This window comes from Protopterus annectens, chromosome 2.part2, assembly GCF_019279795.1.
Source record: "Protopterus annectens isolate FY-2018-M chromosome 2.part2, PAN1.0, whole genome shotgun sequence".
NCBI classification, from domain to species: domain Eukaryota; kingdom Metazoa; phylum Chordata; order Ceratodontiformes; family Protopteridae; genus Protopterus; species Protopterus annectens.
The window spans coordinates 459,039,514-459,052,962 of NC_056730.1; the positions used below are offsets into that span (position 1 = coordinate 459,039,514).

Here is a 13,449-nt window from a genome sequence, read left to right on the forward strand (position 1 = left end):
TCTAAATGTTTAGTGTGGTGGGCATAGTTTTTGCTAGCATTTAAATACTAGCGACTGCATTTCTGAGCAAGAAGCAGCCTCTAAAGTTTCATTTATGCGTTTTGGTTCCTTGGTAGTTAACAGTATCTAAATTCTCTGTAAAAATACCGCTCCCATGTCATGGTGACATCAAAGGACTTTTATTTTTCTCTGTTTTCTAATTCACCTTCTGGCCTCCCTCCTTTTTACCTAGGTGACTCCTTCGTGAACAAGCCCCATAGTACATTGTATAGAAAGGGACAAACCTCCCTGCTGAAACTAGTGGAAGACACTGCCCTTTAAAGTTTATGAAAAGGTGGTTAAATAGTACTTATTACCTTAGGCTGGAAGTTGCTGTGTAGGATCCTCGGCTACCTTAGTTTCAGGAAATCCACCTGGATTTACCTAATATTACTTTTCAAAGAAGTACTAATCTGTCAGTGTCTCAGCTCCTAAAAACACTGAATTACACCAAATAATTGGATAATTTCCTAATAAATTGGATTAAAAAAAAAAAAATTTCAAAGAAATTATAAAAAACATTAATACAATTAGGCTATCTACCCAACTGAGAATTACTTCTTTGGGTATAGTAGAGGACTGTTTTAGCCCTTCTGACCTAGCCGGAAAGAGTGCTTAATATATTTACTCCTCCCCTCTAGCGAGGTTTTAAAAACCTGCAGGAACCATACTTTTAAAAACTGAGGTATACCTGGATCCTATAGGTAACATCCCTACCTAATTTGGTATGTAAGTAACTATGTTATTACAGGATTAATCACTGTTTGTTATTGCTTACTTGTATATTCTTGTGTTAAACAAAGCATTATATCCTATGATTTGTTTGTGCTAACCATATTTAAGCTGTCACGATAAACAAGCTGTTAACTGTTGCTTTCTGGGCTAGATTATGGTACCGCTCAAAGACTGTTTTCTCTGCAATATTTGTAACAGCGTAGAGCTAGACTAAGCTGAGCTGACTTCTAGAGAGTTGCCTCACTCTAAAGCGCTTTAAATGTAGGTTTTATAATTCATGTACAAATTTGGTGCGCTATTGTAACTATAAGTATACTTTATAACTAGCGATTACGTTTAGAGTGGATTTAAAGCAAAGTAAGAAGAATCTATTTCTATTTTGTGCATTTAAAATCAGAGAATATATCTAAATGTTTAGTGTGGTGCTATAGTTTTTGCTAGCATTTAAATACTAGCGACTGCATTTCTGAGCAAGAAGCAGCCTCTAAAGTTTCATTTATGCGTTTTGGTTCCTTGGTAGTTAACAGTGTCTAAATTCTCTGTAAAAACATACCCGCTCCCATGTCATGGTGACATCAAAGGACTTTTATTTTTCTCTGTTTTCTAATTCACCTTCTGGCCTCCCTCCTTTTTACCTAGGTGACTCCTTCGTGAACAAGCCCCATAGTACATTGTATAGAAAGGGACAAACCTCCCTGCTGAAACTAGTGGAAGACGCTGCCCTTTAAAGTTTATGAAAAGGTGGTTAAGTAGTACTTATTACCTTAGGCTGGAAGTTGCTGTGTAGGATCCTCGGCTACCTTAGTTTCAGGAAATCCACCTGGATTTACCTAATATTAATTTCCAAGAAGTACTAATCTGTCAGTGTCTCAGCTCCTAAAAACACTGAATTACACCAAATAATTGGATAATTTCCTAATAAATTGGATTAAAAAAAAAAATTTCAAAGAAATTATAAAAAACATTAATACAATTAGGCTATCTACCCAGCTGAGAATTACTTCTTTGGGTATAGTAGAGGACTGTTTTAGCCCTTCTGACCTAGCCGGAAAGAGTGCTTAATATATTTACTCCTCCCCTCTAGCGAGGTTTTAAAAACCTGCAGGAACCATCACTTTTTAAAAACTGAGGTATACCTGGATCCTATAGGTAACATCCCTACCTAATTTGGTATGTCGTAACTATGTTATTACAGGATTAATCACTGTTTGTTATTGCTTACTTGTATATTCTTGTGTTAAACAAAGCATTATATCCTATGATTTGTTTGTGCTAACCATATTTAAGCTGTCGATAAACAAGCTGTTAACTGTTGCTTTCTGGGCTAGATTATGGTACGCTCAAAGACTGTTTTCTCTGCAATATTTGTAACAGCGTAGAGCTAGACTAAGCTGAGCTGACTTCTAGAGAGTTGCCTCGCTCTAAGCGCTTTAAATGTAGGTTTTATAATTCATGTACAAATTTGGTCGCTATTGTAACTATAAGTATACTTTATAACTAGCGATTACGTTTAGAGTGGATTTAAAGCAAAGTAAGAAGAATCTATTTCTATTTTGTGCATTTAAAATCAGAGAATATATCTAAATGTTTAGTGTGGTTGCTATAGTTTTTGCTAGCATTTAAATACTAGCGACTGCATTTCTGAGCAAGAAGCAGCCTCTAAAGTTTCATTTATGCGTTTTGGTTCCTTGGTAGTTAACAGTGTCTAAATTCTCTGTAAAACATACCAGCTCCCATGTCATGGTGACATCAAAGGACTTTTATTTTTCTCTGTTTTCTAATTCACCTTCTGGCCTCCCTCCTTTTTACCTAGGTGACTCCTTCGTGAACAAGCCCCATAGTACATTGTATAGAAAGGGACAAACCTCCCTGCTGAAACTAGTGGAAGGCAGCTGCCCTTTAAAGTTTATGAAAAGGTGGTTAAATAGTACTTATTACCTTAGGCTGGAAGTTGCTGTGTAGGATCCTCGGCTACCTTAGTTTCAGGAAATCCACCTGGATTTACCTTATATTACTTTCAATAGAAGTACTAATCTGTCAGTGACTCAGCATCTAAAAACACTTAATTACACCAAATAATTGGATAATTTCCTAATAAATTGGATTAAAAAAAAAAATTTCAAAGAAATTATAAAAACATTAATACAATTAGGCTATCTACCCAGCTGAGAATTACTTCTTTGGGTATAGTAGAGGACTGTTTTAGCCCTTCTGACCTAGCCGGAAAGAGTGCTTAATATATTTACTCCTCCCCTCTAGCGAGGTTTTAAAAACCTGCAGGAACCCGCCACTTTTTAAAAACTGAGGTATACCTCGCTCCTATAGGTAACATCCTAACGTAATTTGGTATGACGTAAGTAAGTTATTACAGGATTAATCACTGTTTGTTATTGCTTACTTGTATATTCTTGTGTTAAACAAAGCATTATATCCTATGATTTGTTTGTGCTAACCATATTTAAGCTGTCACGATAAACAAGCTGTTAACTGTTGCTTTCTGGGCTAGATTATGGTACCGCTCAAAGACTGTTTTCTCTGCAATATTTGTAACAGCGTAGAGCTAGACTAAGCTGAGCTGACTTCTAGAGAGTTGCCTCGCTCTAAAGCGCTTTAAATGTAGGTTTTATAATTCATGTACAAATTTGGTCGCTATTGTAACTATAAGTATACTTTATAACTAGCAATTACGTTTAGAGTGGATTTAAAGCAAAGTAAGAAGAATCTATTTCTATTTTGTGCATTTAAAATCAGAGAATATATCTAAATATTTAGTGTGGTCGCTATAGTTTTTGCTAGCATTTAAATACTAGCGACTGCATTTCTGAGCAAGAAGCAGCCTCTAAAGTTTCATTTATGCGTTTTGGTTCCTTGGTAGTTAACAGTGTCTAAATTCTCTGCAAGAACATACCCGCTCCCATGTCATGGTGACATCAAAGGACTTTTTATTTTTCTCTGTTTTCTAATTCACCTTCTGGCCTCCCTCCTTTTTACCTAGGTGACTCCTTCGAGAACAAGCCCCATAGTACATTGTATAGAAAGGGACAAACCTCCCTGCTGAAACTAGTGGAAGACGCTGCCCTTTAAAGTTTATGAAAAGGTGGTTAAATAGTACTTATTACCTTAGGCTGGAAGTTGCTGTGTAGGATCCTCGGCTACCTTAGTTCCAGGAAATCCACCTGGATTTACCTAATATTACTTTTCAAGAAGTACTAATCTGTCAGTGTCTCAGCTCCTAAAAACACTGAATTACACCAAATAATTGGATAATTTCCTAATAAATTGGATTAAAAAAAAAATTTCAAAGAAATTATAAAAACATTAATACAATTAGGCTATCTACCCAGCTGAGAATTACTTCTTTGGGTATAGTAGAGGACTGTTTTAGCCCTTCTGGCCTAGCCGGAAAGAGTGCTTAATATATTTACTCCTCCCCTCTAGCGAGGTTTTAAAAACCTGCAGGAACCGCCACTTTTAAAAACTGAGGTATACCTGGATCCTATAGGTAACATCCCTACCTTATTTGGTATGTCGTAACTATGTTATTACAGGATTAATCACTGTTTGTTATTGCTTACTTGTATATTCTTGTGTTAAACAAAGCATTATATCCTATGATTTGTTTGTGCTAACCATATTTAAGCTGTCACGATAAACAAGCTGTTAACTGTTGCTTTCTGGGCTAGATTATGGTACGCTCAAAGACTGTTTTCTCTGCAATATTTGTAACAGCGTGAGAGCTAGACTAGCGCTGAGCTGACTTCTAGAGAGTTGCCTCGCTCTAAGCGCTTTAAATGTAGGTTTTATAATTCATGTACAAATTTGGTAAGCTATTGTAACTATAAGTATACTTTATAACTAGCGATTACGTTTAGAGTGGATTTAAAGCAAAGTAAGAAGAATCTATTTCTATTTTGTGCATTTAAAATCAGAGAATATATCTAAATGTTTAGTGTGGTTAGCTATAGTTTTTGCTAGCATTTAAATACTAGCGACTGCATTTCTGAGCAAGAAGCAGCCTCTAAAGTTTCATTTATGCGTTTTGGTTCCTTGGTAGTTAACAGTGTCTAAATTGTCTGTAAAAACATACCCGCTCCCATGTCATGGTGACATCATAGGACTTGTTATTTTTCTCTGTTTTCTAATTCACCTTCTGGCCTCCCTCCTTTTTACCTAGGTGACTCCTTCGTGAACAAGCCCCATAGTACATTGTATAGAAAGGGACAAACCTCCCTGCTGAAACTAGTGGAAGATGCTGCCCTTTAAAGTTTATGAAAAGGTGGTTAAATAGTACTTATTACCTTAGGCTGGAAGTTGCTGTGTAGGATCCTCGGCTACCTTAGTTTCAGGAAATGCACCTGGATTTACCTAATATTACTTTTCCAAGAAGTACTAATCTGTCAGTGTCTCAGCTCCTAAAAAAACTGAATTACACCAAATAATTGGATAATTTCCTAACAGATTGGATTAAAAAAAAAATAAAAAATTTCAAAGAAATTACAAAAAACATTAATACAATTAGGCTATCTACCCAGCTGAGAATTACTTCTTTGGGTATAGTAGAGGCCTGTTTTAGCCCTTCTGACCTAGCCGGGAAAGATTGCTTAATATATTTACTCCTCCCCCTCTAGCGAGGTTTTAAAAAACCTGCAGGAACCCGCCACTTTTTAAAAACTGAGGTATACCTGGATCCTATAGGTAACATCCCTACCTAATTTGGTATGTCGTAACTATGTTATTACAGGATTAATCACTGTTTGTTATTGCTTACTTGTATATTCTTGTGTTAAACAAAGCATTATATCCTATGATTTGTTTGTGCTAACCATATTTAAGCTGTCACGATAAACAAGCTGTTAACTGTTGCTTTCTGGGCTAGATTATGGTACCGCTCAAAGACTGTTTTCTCTGCAATATTTGTAACAGCGTGAGAGCTAGACTAGCTGAGCTGACTTCTAGAGAGTTGCCTCAGCTCTAAGCGCTTTAAATGTAGGTTTTATAATTCATGTACAAATTTGGTGCTATTGTAACTATAAGTATACTTTATAACTAGCGATTACGTTTAGAGTGGATTTAAAGCAAAGTAAGAAGAATCTATTTCTATTTTGTGCATTTAAAATCAGAGAATATATCTAAATGTTTAGTGTGGTCGCTATAGTTTTTGCTAGCATTTAAATACTAGCGACTGCATTTCTGAGCAAGAAGCAGCCTCTAAAGTTTCATTTATGCGTTTTGGTTCCTTGGTAGTTAACAGTGTCTAAATTCTCTGTAAAACATACCAGCTCCCATGTCATGGTGACATCAAAGGACTTTTATTTTTCTTTGTTTTCTAATTCACCTTCTGGCCTCCCTCCTTTTTACCTAGGTGACTGCTTGTTGAACAAGCCCCATAGTACATTGTATAGAAAGGGACAAACCTCCCTGCTGAAACTAGTGGAAGAGCTGCCCTTTAAAGTTTATGAAAAGGTGGTTAAATAGTACTTATTACCTTAGGCTGGAAGTTGCTGTGTAGGATCCTCGGCTACCTTAGTTTCAGGAAATGCACCTGGATTTACCTAATATTACTTTTCAAGAAGTACTAATCTGTCAGTGTCTCAGCTCCTAAAAACACTGAATTACACCAAATAATTGGATAATTTCCTAATAAATTGGATTAAAAAAAAAAAAATTTCAAAGAAATTATAAAAACATTATTACAATTAGGCTATCTACCCAGCTGAGAATTACTTCTTTGGGTATAGTAGAGGACTGTTTTAGCCCTTCTGACCTAGCCGGAAAGAGTGCTTAATATATTTACTCCTCCCCTCTAGCGAGGTTTTAAAAACCTGCAGGAACCATACTTTTTAAAAACTGAGGTATACCTGGATCCTATAGGTAACATCCCTACCTAATTTGGTATGTCGTAACTATGTTATTACAGGATTAATCACTGTTTGTTATTGCTTACTTGTATATTCTTGTGTTAAACAAAGCATTATATCCTGTGATTTGTTTGTGCTAACCATATTTAGTTGTCCGATAAACAAACTGTTAACTGTTCCTTTCTAGGCTAAATTATGGTATCGCTCAAAGACTGTTTTCTCTGCAATATTTGTAACAGCGTAGAGCTAGACTAAGCTGAGCTGACTTCTAGAGAGTTGCCTCGCTCTAAGCGCTTTAAATGTAGGTTTTATAATTCATGTACAAATTTGGTAAGCTATTGTAACTATAAGTATACTTTATAACTAGCGATTACGTTTAGAGTGGATTTAAAGCAAAGTAAGAAGAATCTATTTCTATTTTGTGCATTTAAAATCAGAGAATATATCTAAATGTTTAGTGTGGTGCTATAGTTTTTGCTAGCATTTAAATACTAGCGACTGCATTTCTGAGCAAGAAGCAGCCTCTAAAGTTTCATTTATGCGTTTTGGTTCCTTGGTAGTTAACAGTGTCTAAATTCTCTGTAAAAACATACCGCTCCCATGTCATGGTGACATCAAAGGACTTTTTATTTTTCTCTGTTTTCTAATTCACCTTCTGGCCTCCCTCCTTTTTACCTAGGTGACTCCTTCGTGAACAAGCCCCATAGTACATTGTATAGAAAGGGACAAACCTCCCTGCTGAAACTAGTGGAAGGGGCTGCCCTTTAAAGTTTATGAAAAGGTGGTTAAATAGTACTTATTACCTTAGGCTGGAAGTTGCTGTGTAGGATCCTCGGCTACCTTAGTTTCAGGAAATCCACCTGGATTTACCTAATATTACTTTTCAAAGAAGTACTAATCTGTCAGTGTCTCAGCTCCTAAAAACACTGAATTACACCAAATAATTGGATAATTTCCTAATAAATTGGATTAAAAAAAAAAATAAATTTCAAAGAAATTATAAAAAACATTAATACAATTAGGCTATCTACCCAGCTGAGAATTACTTCTTTGGGTATAGTAGAGGACTGTTTTAGCCCTTCTGACCTAGCCGGGAAAGAGTGCTTAATATATTTACTCCTCCCCTCTAGCGAGGTTTTAAAAACCTGCAGGAACCGCCACTTTTAAAAACAGATGTATACCTGGATCCTATAGGTAACATTCCTACCTGATATGGTATGTCGTAACTATGTTATTACAGGATTAATCACTGTTTGTTATTGCTTACTTGTATATTCTTGTGTTAAACAAAGCATTATATCCTATGATTTGTTTGTGCTAACCATATTTAAGCTGTAGATAAACAAGCTGTTAACTGTTGCTTTCTGGGCTAGATTATGGTACGCTCAAAGACTGTTTTCTCTGCAATATTTGTAACAGCGTGAGAGCTAGACTAAGCTGAGCTGACTTCTAGAGAGTTGCCTCGCTCTAAAGCGCTTTAAATGTAGGTTTTATAATTCATGTACAAATTTGGTCGCTATTGTAACTATAAGTATACTTTATAACTAGCGATTACGTTTAGAGTGGATTTAAAGCAAAGTAAGAAGAATCTATTTCTATTTTGTGCATTTAAAATCAGAGAATATATCTAAATGTTTAGTGTGAATTAAGCTATAGTTTTTGCTAGCATTTAAATACTAGCGACTGCATTTCTGAGCAAGAAGCAGCCTCTAAAGTTTCATTTATGCGTTTTGGTTCCTTGGTAGTTAACAGTGTCTAAATTCTCTGTAAAAACATACCAGCTCCCATGTCATGGTGACATCAAAGGACTTTTTATTTTTCTGTTTTCTAATTCACCTTCTGGCCTCCCTCCTTTTTACCTAGGTGACTCCTTCGTGAACAAGCCCCATAGTACATTGTATAGAAAGGGACAAACCTCCCTGCTGAAACTAGTGGAAGACGCTGCCCTTTAAAGTTTATGAAAAGGTGGTTAAATAGTACTTATTACCTTAGGCTGGAAGTTGCTGTGTAGGATCCTCGGCTACCTTAGTTTCAGGAAATGCACCTGGATTTACCTAATATTAATTTCCAAGAAGTACTAATCTGTCAGTGTCTCAGCTCCTAAAAACACTGAATTACACCAAATAATTGGATAATTTCCTAATAAATTGGATTAAAAAAAAAAAAAATTTCAAAGAAATTATAAAAAACATTAATACAATTAGGCTATCTACCCAGCTGAGAATTACTTCTTTGGGTATAGTAGAGGACTGTTTTAGCCCCTTCCGCCTACGCTCAGCCCGGGAAAGAGTGCTTAATATATTTACTCCTCCCCCTCTAGCGAGGTTTTAAAAAACCTGCAGGAACCCGCCACTTTTTAAAAACTGAGGTATACCTGGATCCTATAAAACAGCATTGGAAAGTTATGAGTCTAGATGATAACTTATATGAAGTAGCAGGAGAGGTGCCTAGGTTTACTTTTAAGAACAATTGGAGAAAGTTATGAGTCTAGATGATAACTTATATGAAGTAGGAGAGGTGCCTAGTTTACTTTTAGACAAGCAGAACCTGAAAAGGAAACTATGTCGTGAATACCATTGGTTCAGACCAGTCAAAGACCATGTGTGTAGGGATGCCAATAGGATGGAGAAATACGGTTGCCTGTGGCAAATGTAATCAATGTATGTACATAGACAATAGAATAAGTTTCCAACATCCAACTACACAGGCTGAATATATCTTTAGGACTGACACTACTTGTACAAGCACCAATATCATATACCTTGTTCGACAAGCGCCCTGTGCCGCCTCTCACGCGGGGAAAACGCTGCATGCCCAGGGAGCGATGCACGCGGAGCACATTTGGCGCAATTAGGGACAGGCGCTGAGAATAATGTGCGCTAGCAAAGCACATTAGACAAATGGGAGAGGAACACAGGCTGATTTTAGTTTTAGGATACAATGACACTAAAACTTTCACAAGCACCAATATCATATACCTTGCGATCGCTTCTGTGCCATGTCGTGGGGAAAAGCAGTATGGAAAGCTCAAGGGAGTGTTAGACGATGTTGCTTTCATTAGCTGTGGGATTTGGTACAGGCCTCCAAAGAGCTGTCAGCTAGCAAAAGTACGATTAGACAAATGGGAGAGGAACATGATTTTTAGTTTTAGTGTGATACAAAGAAATAAAACCTAACATGGGGAGGGATATGGATACATAAATTCTGTATGAATGATAGAACTCAAATGGAGCCTAGACTAAGGCTGATAAAATCCCTGAGTATGATAGGATTCTAGAGACACCTAAGGTGTATGTTTTATGTACTTTAAATAAATTGTTATTTTAATAATTAAAGTTTTGCCAAAACAAAAAGATTTTATAGGCCCCTAAGGTGTATGTTATCATTTTATAGCTGTGATGCTGTATGATTACATAATTTGGTCGACCATTGCAACTAATTGAAGTTTTAATACTTTATTTAACTAGCGACATTCATTTGAAATGGCACAGCAGTGCTGCTGTATGACAAGGTGTAATAATCAGATTGATAAAGCGGACCAATGAACTGTGAATGAAATGTGTTAAATACCTCCTCTTACAATGGCACTGTGGTTGATAAAGCGAGAAGGTGAAAGCGTACTGTACTAGCAATTAAAGTAAGAAAGAATCTATTACTGAAGTATTGGTTGCTGGAGCATTCTTTCGTGGAGAAGAAGTTCTTGTGCTTGGTGTTTGGAGCTGTACAGTTTTTCATTAACTGTGGAAGAAATTTGTTGTGGAAAATTTTGGAGCCTGGAGTTATACAGCTTTTTTCTTTTACCTGCATGCTGAGCCTGGAGTTATACAGCTTTTTTCTTTTACCTGCATGCTGATATTCTTTGTATAGTTTTTGCTAGCATTTAAATACTAGCGACTGCATTTCTGAGCAAGAAGCAGCCTCTAAAGTTTCATTTATGCGTTTTGGTTCCTTGGTAGTTAACAGTGGCTAAATTCTCTGTAAAAACATAATCTGGCTCCCATGTCATGGTGACATCAAAGGACTTTTTATTTTTCTCTGTTTTCTAATTCACCTTCTGGCCTCCCTCCTTTTTACCTAGGTGACTCCTTCGTGAACAAGCCCCATAGTACATTGTATAGAAAGGGACAAACCTCCCTGCTGAAACTAAAGTGGAAGATGCTGCCCTTTAAAAGTTTATAGAAAAGGTGGTTAAGTAGTACTTATTACCTTAGGCTGGGAAGTTGCTGTGTAGGATCCCTCGGCACCTTTAGGTTCCAAGTAAACCACCCTGGATTCTTACCTAATATTACTTTTCCAAGAAGTACTAATCTGTCAGTGTCTCAAGCTCCTAAAACACTGAATTACACCAAATAATTGGATAATTTCCAATAAATTGATTAAAAAAAAAAAAAATTTCAAAGAAATTATAAAAAAACATTAATACAATTAGGCTATCTACCCAGCTGAGAATTACTTCTTTGGGTATAGTAGAGGACTGTTTTAATTCGGCCCCGGGCTTATGGCCTAGTCTCGGGAAAGAGTAAGCTTAATATTTTACTCCTCCCTCTAGCTTAGGTTTTTAAAAACCTGCAGGAACCTCGGGCCACTTTTTAAAAACTGAGGTATACCTATGGATCCTATAGGTAACATCCTACCTAATTTGCTATGTCGTGGAACTATGTTATTACAGGATTAATCACTGTTTGTTATTGCTTTTCACTTGTGATATTCTTGTGTTAAACAAAGCATTATATCCTATGATTTGTTTGTGCTAACTATATTTCTCGCTTAAAAGCATAAAACAAGCTGTTAAATCGTCATTTTGCTGGGCTAGATTATGGTACCGCTCCAAAGACTGTTTTCTCTGCAATATTTGTAAATAGCAAGCTATTAGAGCTAGATCTAAGTTTCTGAGCTGGGACTTCTAGAGAGTTGCCCCACCTAAACTTCTTTAAATGTAGGTTTTATAATTCATGTACAAATTTGGTAGCTATTGTAACTATAAGTATACTTTATAACTAGCGGCATTCACAAGTTTAGAGTGGATTTAAAGCAAAAAGTAAGAAGAATCTATTTCTATTTTGTGCATTTAAAATCAGAGAATATATCTAAATGTTTAGTGTGGTCGCCATAGTTTTTGCTAGCATTTAAATACTAGCGACTGCATTTCTGGGCAAGAAGCAGCCCCTTAAGTTTCATATTTATGCGCTTTTGGTTCCCTTGGTAGTTAACAGTGTCTAAACTCTCTGTAAAACATAATTTACTCACATGTCATGGTGACATCAAAGGACTTTTATTTTTCTCTGTTTTCTAATTCACCTTCTGGCCTCCCTCCTTTTTACCTAGGTGACTCCTTCCGGTGAACAAGCCCCATAGTACATTGTATAGAAAGGGACAAACCTTCCTGCTGCACAGAACTAGTGGAAGATGCTGCCCTTTAAAGTTTATGAAAAGGTGGTTAAATGGTACTTATTACCTTAGGGCTGGAAGTTGCTGTGTAGATCCGCTACCTTAGTTCTTCAGGAAAGTGCACCTGGATTCTACCTAATATTACTTTTCCAAGAAGTACTAATCTGTCAGTGTCTCAGCTCCTAAAAACACTGAATTACACAAATAATTGGATAATTTCTAATAATAAATTGGATTAAAAAAAAAATTTTTCTAAAAAGAAATTATAAAAACATTAAATACAATTAGGCTATCTACAGCTGAGGAATTACTTCTTTGGGTATGAAGTAGAGGACTGTTTTAGCCCTTCTACAATGTCTAGTCCGGAAAGAGTCTGCTTTTACTATATTTACTCCTCCCCTCTGGCGGAGGTTTTAAAAACCTGCAGGAACCCATACTTTTTAAAAACTGAGGGTATACCTGGATCCTACTAGGTAACATCCCTACCTAATTTGGTATGTGCATTCGTAACTATGTTATTACAGGGATTAATCACTGTTTGTTATTGTTTTTACTTGTATATTCTTGTGTTAAACAAAGCATTATATCTACTATGATTTGTTTGTATAATATATTTCACAGCTGTCTGATAAACAAGCTGTTAACTTCTATTTGCTTCTGCTATTCTGGGCTAGATTATGGTACAGTTTTAACTCCCAGACTGTTTTCTCTGCAATATTTGTAACAGTGTAGAGCTAGACAAGCTGAGCTGACTTCTAGAGAGTTGCCTAAGCTCTTCAAAGAAGTGCTTTAAATGTAGGTTTTATAATTCATGTACAAATTTGAGTGCAGCTATTGTAACTATAAAGTATACTCTTTATAACTAGCGATTAAGTTTAGAGTGGATTTAAAGCTAAAGTAAGAAGAATCTATTTCTATTTTGTGCATTTTAAAATCAGAGAATATATCTAAAATGTTTAGTGTGGTTTGAATGCAGTTTTTGCTAGCATTTAAAATACTAGCGACTTCATTTCTCTGGAGCTGAAGACAGCAGCCTCCTAAAAGTTTCATTTATCGCGCTTTTGGTTCCTTGGTGAAGTTAACAAACAGTGTCTAAATTCTCTGTAAAACATATACTCCCAACCTCCATGTCATGCGGTGACATCAAAGGACTTTTTTATTTTTCTCTGTTTTCTAATTCACCTTCTGGCCTCCTCCTTTTTACTCCTAGGCTGACTTCTTAGGTGGAACAAACCCCATAGTACACATTTTATAGAGGGACAAACCTCCCTGCTGAAACTAATTGGAAGCCAGTTGCCCTTTAAAGTTTGAAAGTTTAAATAGTCTTTTTACCTTACTGGGAATTTAAAATTTGGAATTGTAAGGATCCCTATTGGCTACCTTTTAGTTTTTCCCAGGAAATCCCCCAAAAAAAAAAACCTTGGATTTA

At 36.2% G+C, this 13,449-nt stretch overlaps 2 long non-coding RNA genes across 2 annotated transcripts; both read left to right on the forward strand.

Annotated features, from left to right (window-relative positions):
- The first annotated feature begins 310 nt into the window (after positions 1–310).
- LOC122796026 lies at positions 311–2,661 on the forward strand. Its single transcript, XR_006363894.1, has 3 exons — positions 311–334; positions 1,414–1,515; positions 2,588–2,661. It is a non-coding gene; the product is annotated as an uncharacterized LOC122796026 (long non-coding RNA).
- Positions 2,662–7,389: 4,728 nt separating this feature from the next.
- Positions 7,390–10,778, forward strand: LOC122796027. The gene is made up of 3 exons (XR_006363895.1): positions 7,390–7,413; positions 8,496–8,597; positions 10,711–10,778. It is a non-coding gene; the product is annotated as an uncharacterized LOC122796027 (long non-coding RNA).
- The last annotated feature ends 2,671 nt before the right edge of the window (positions 10,779–13,449 follow it).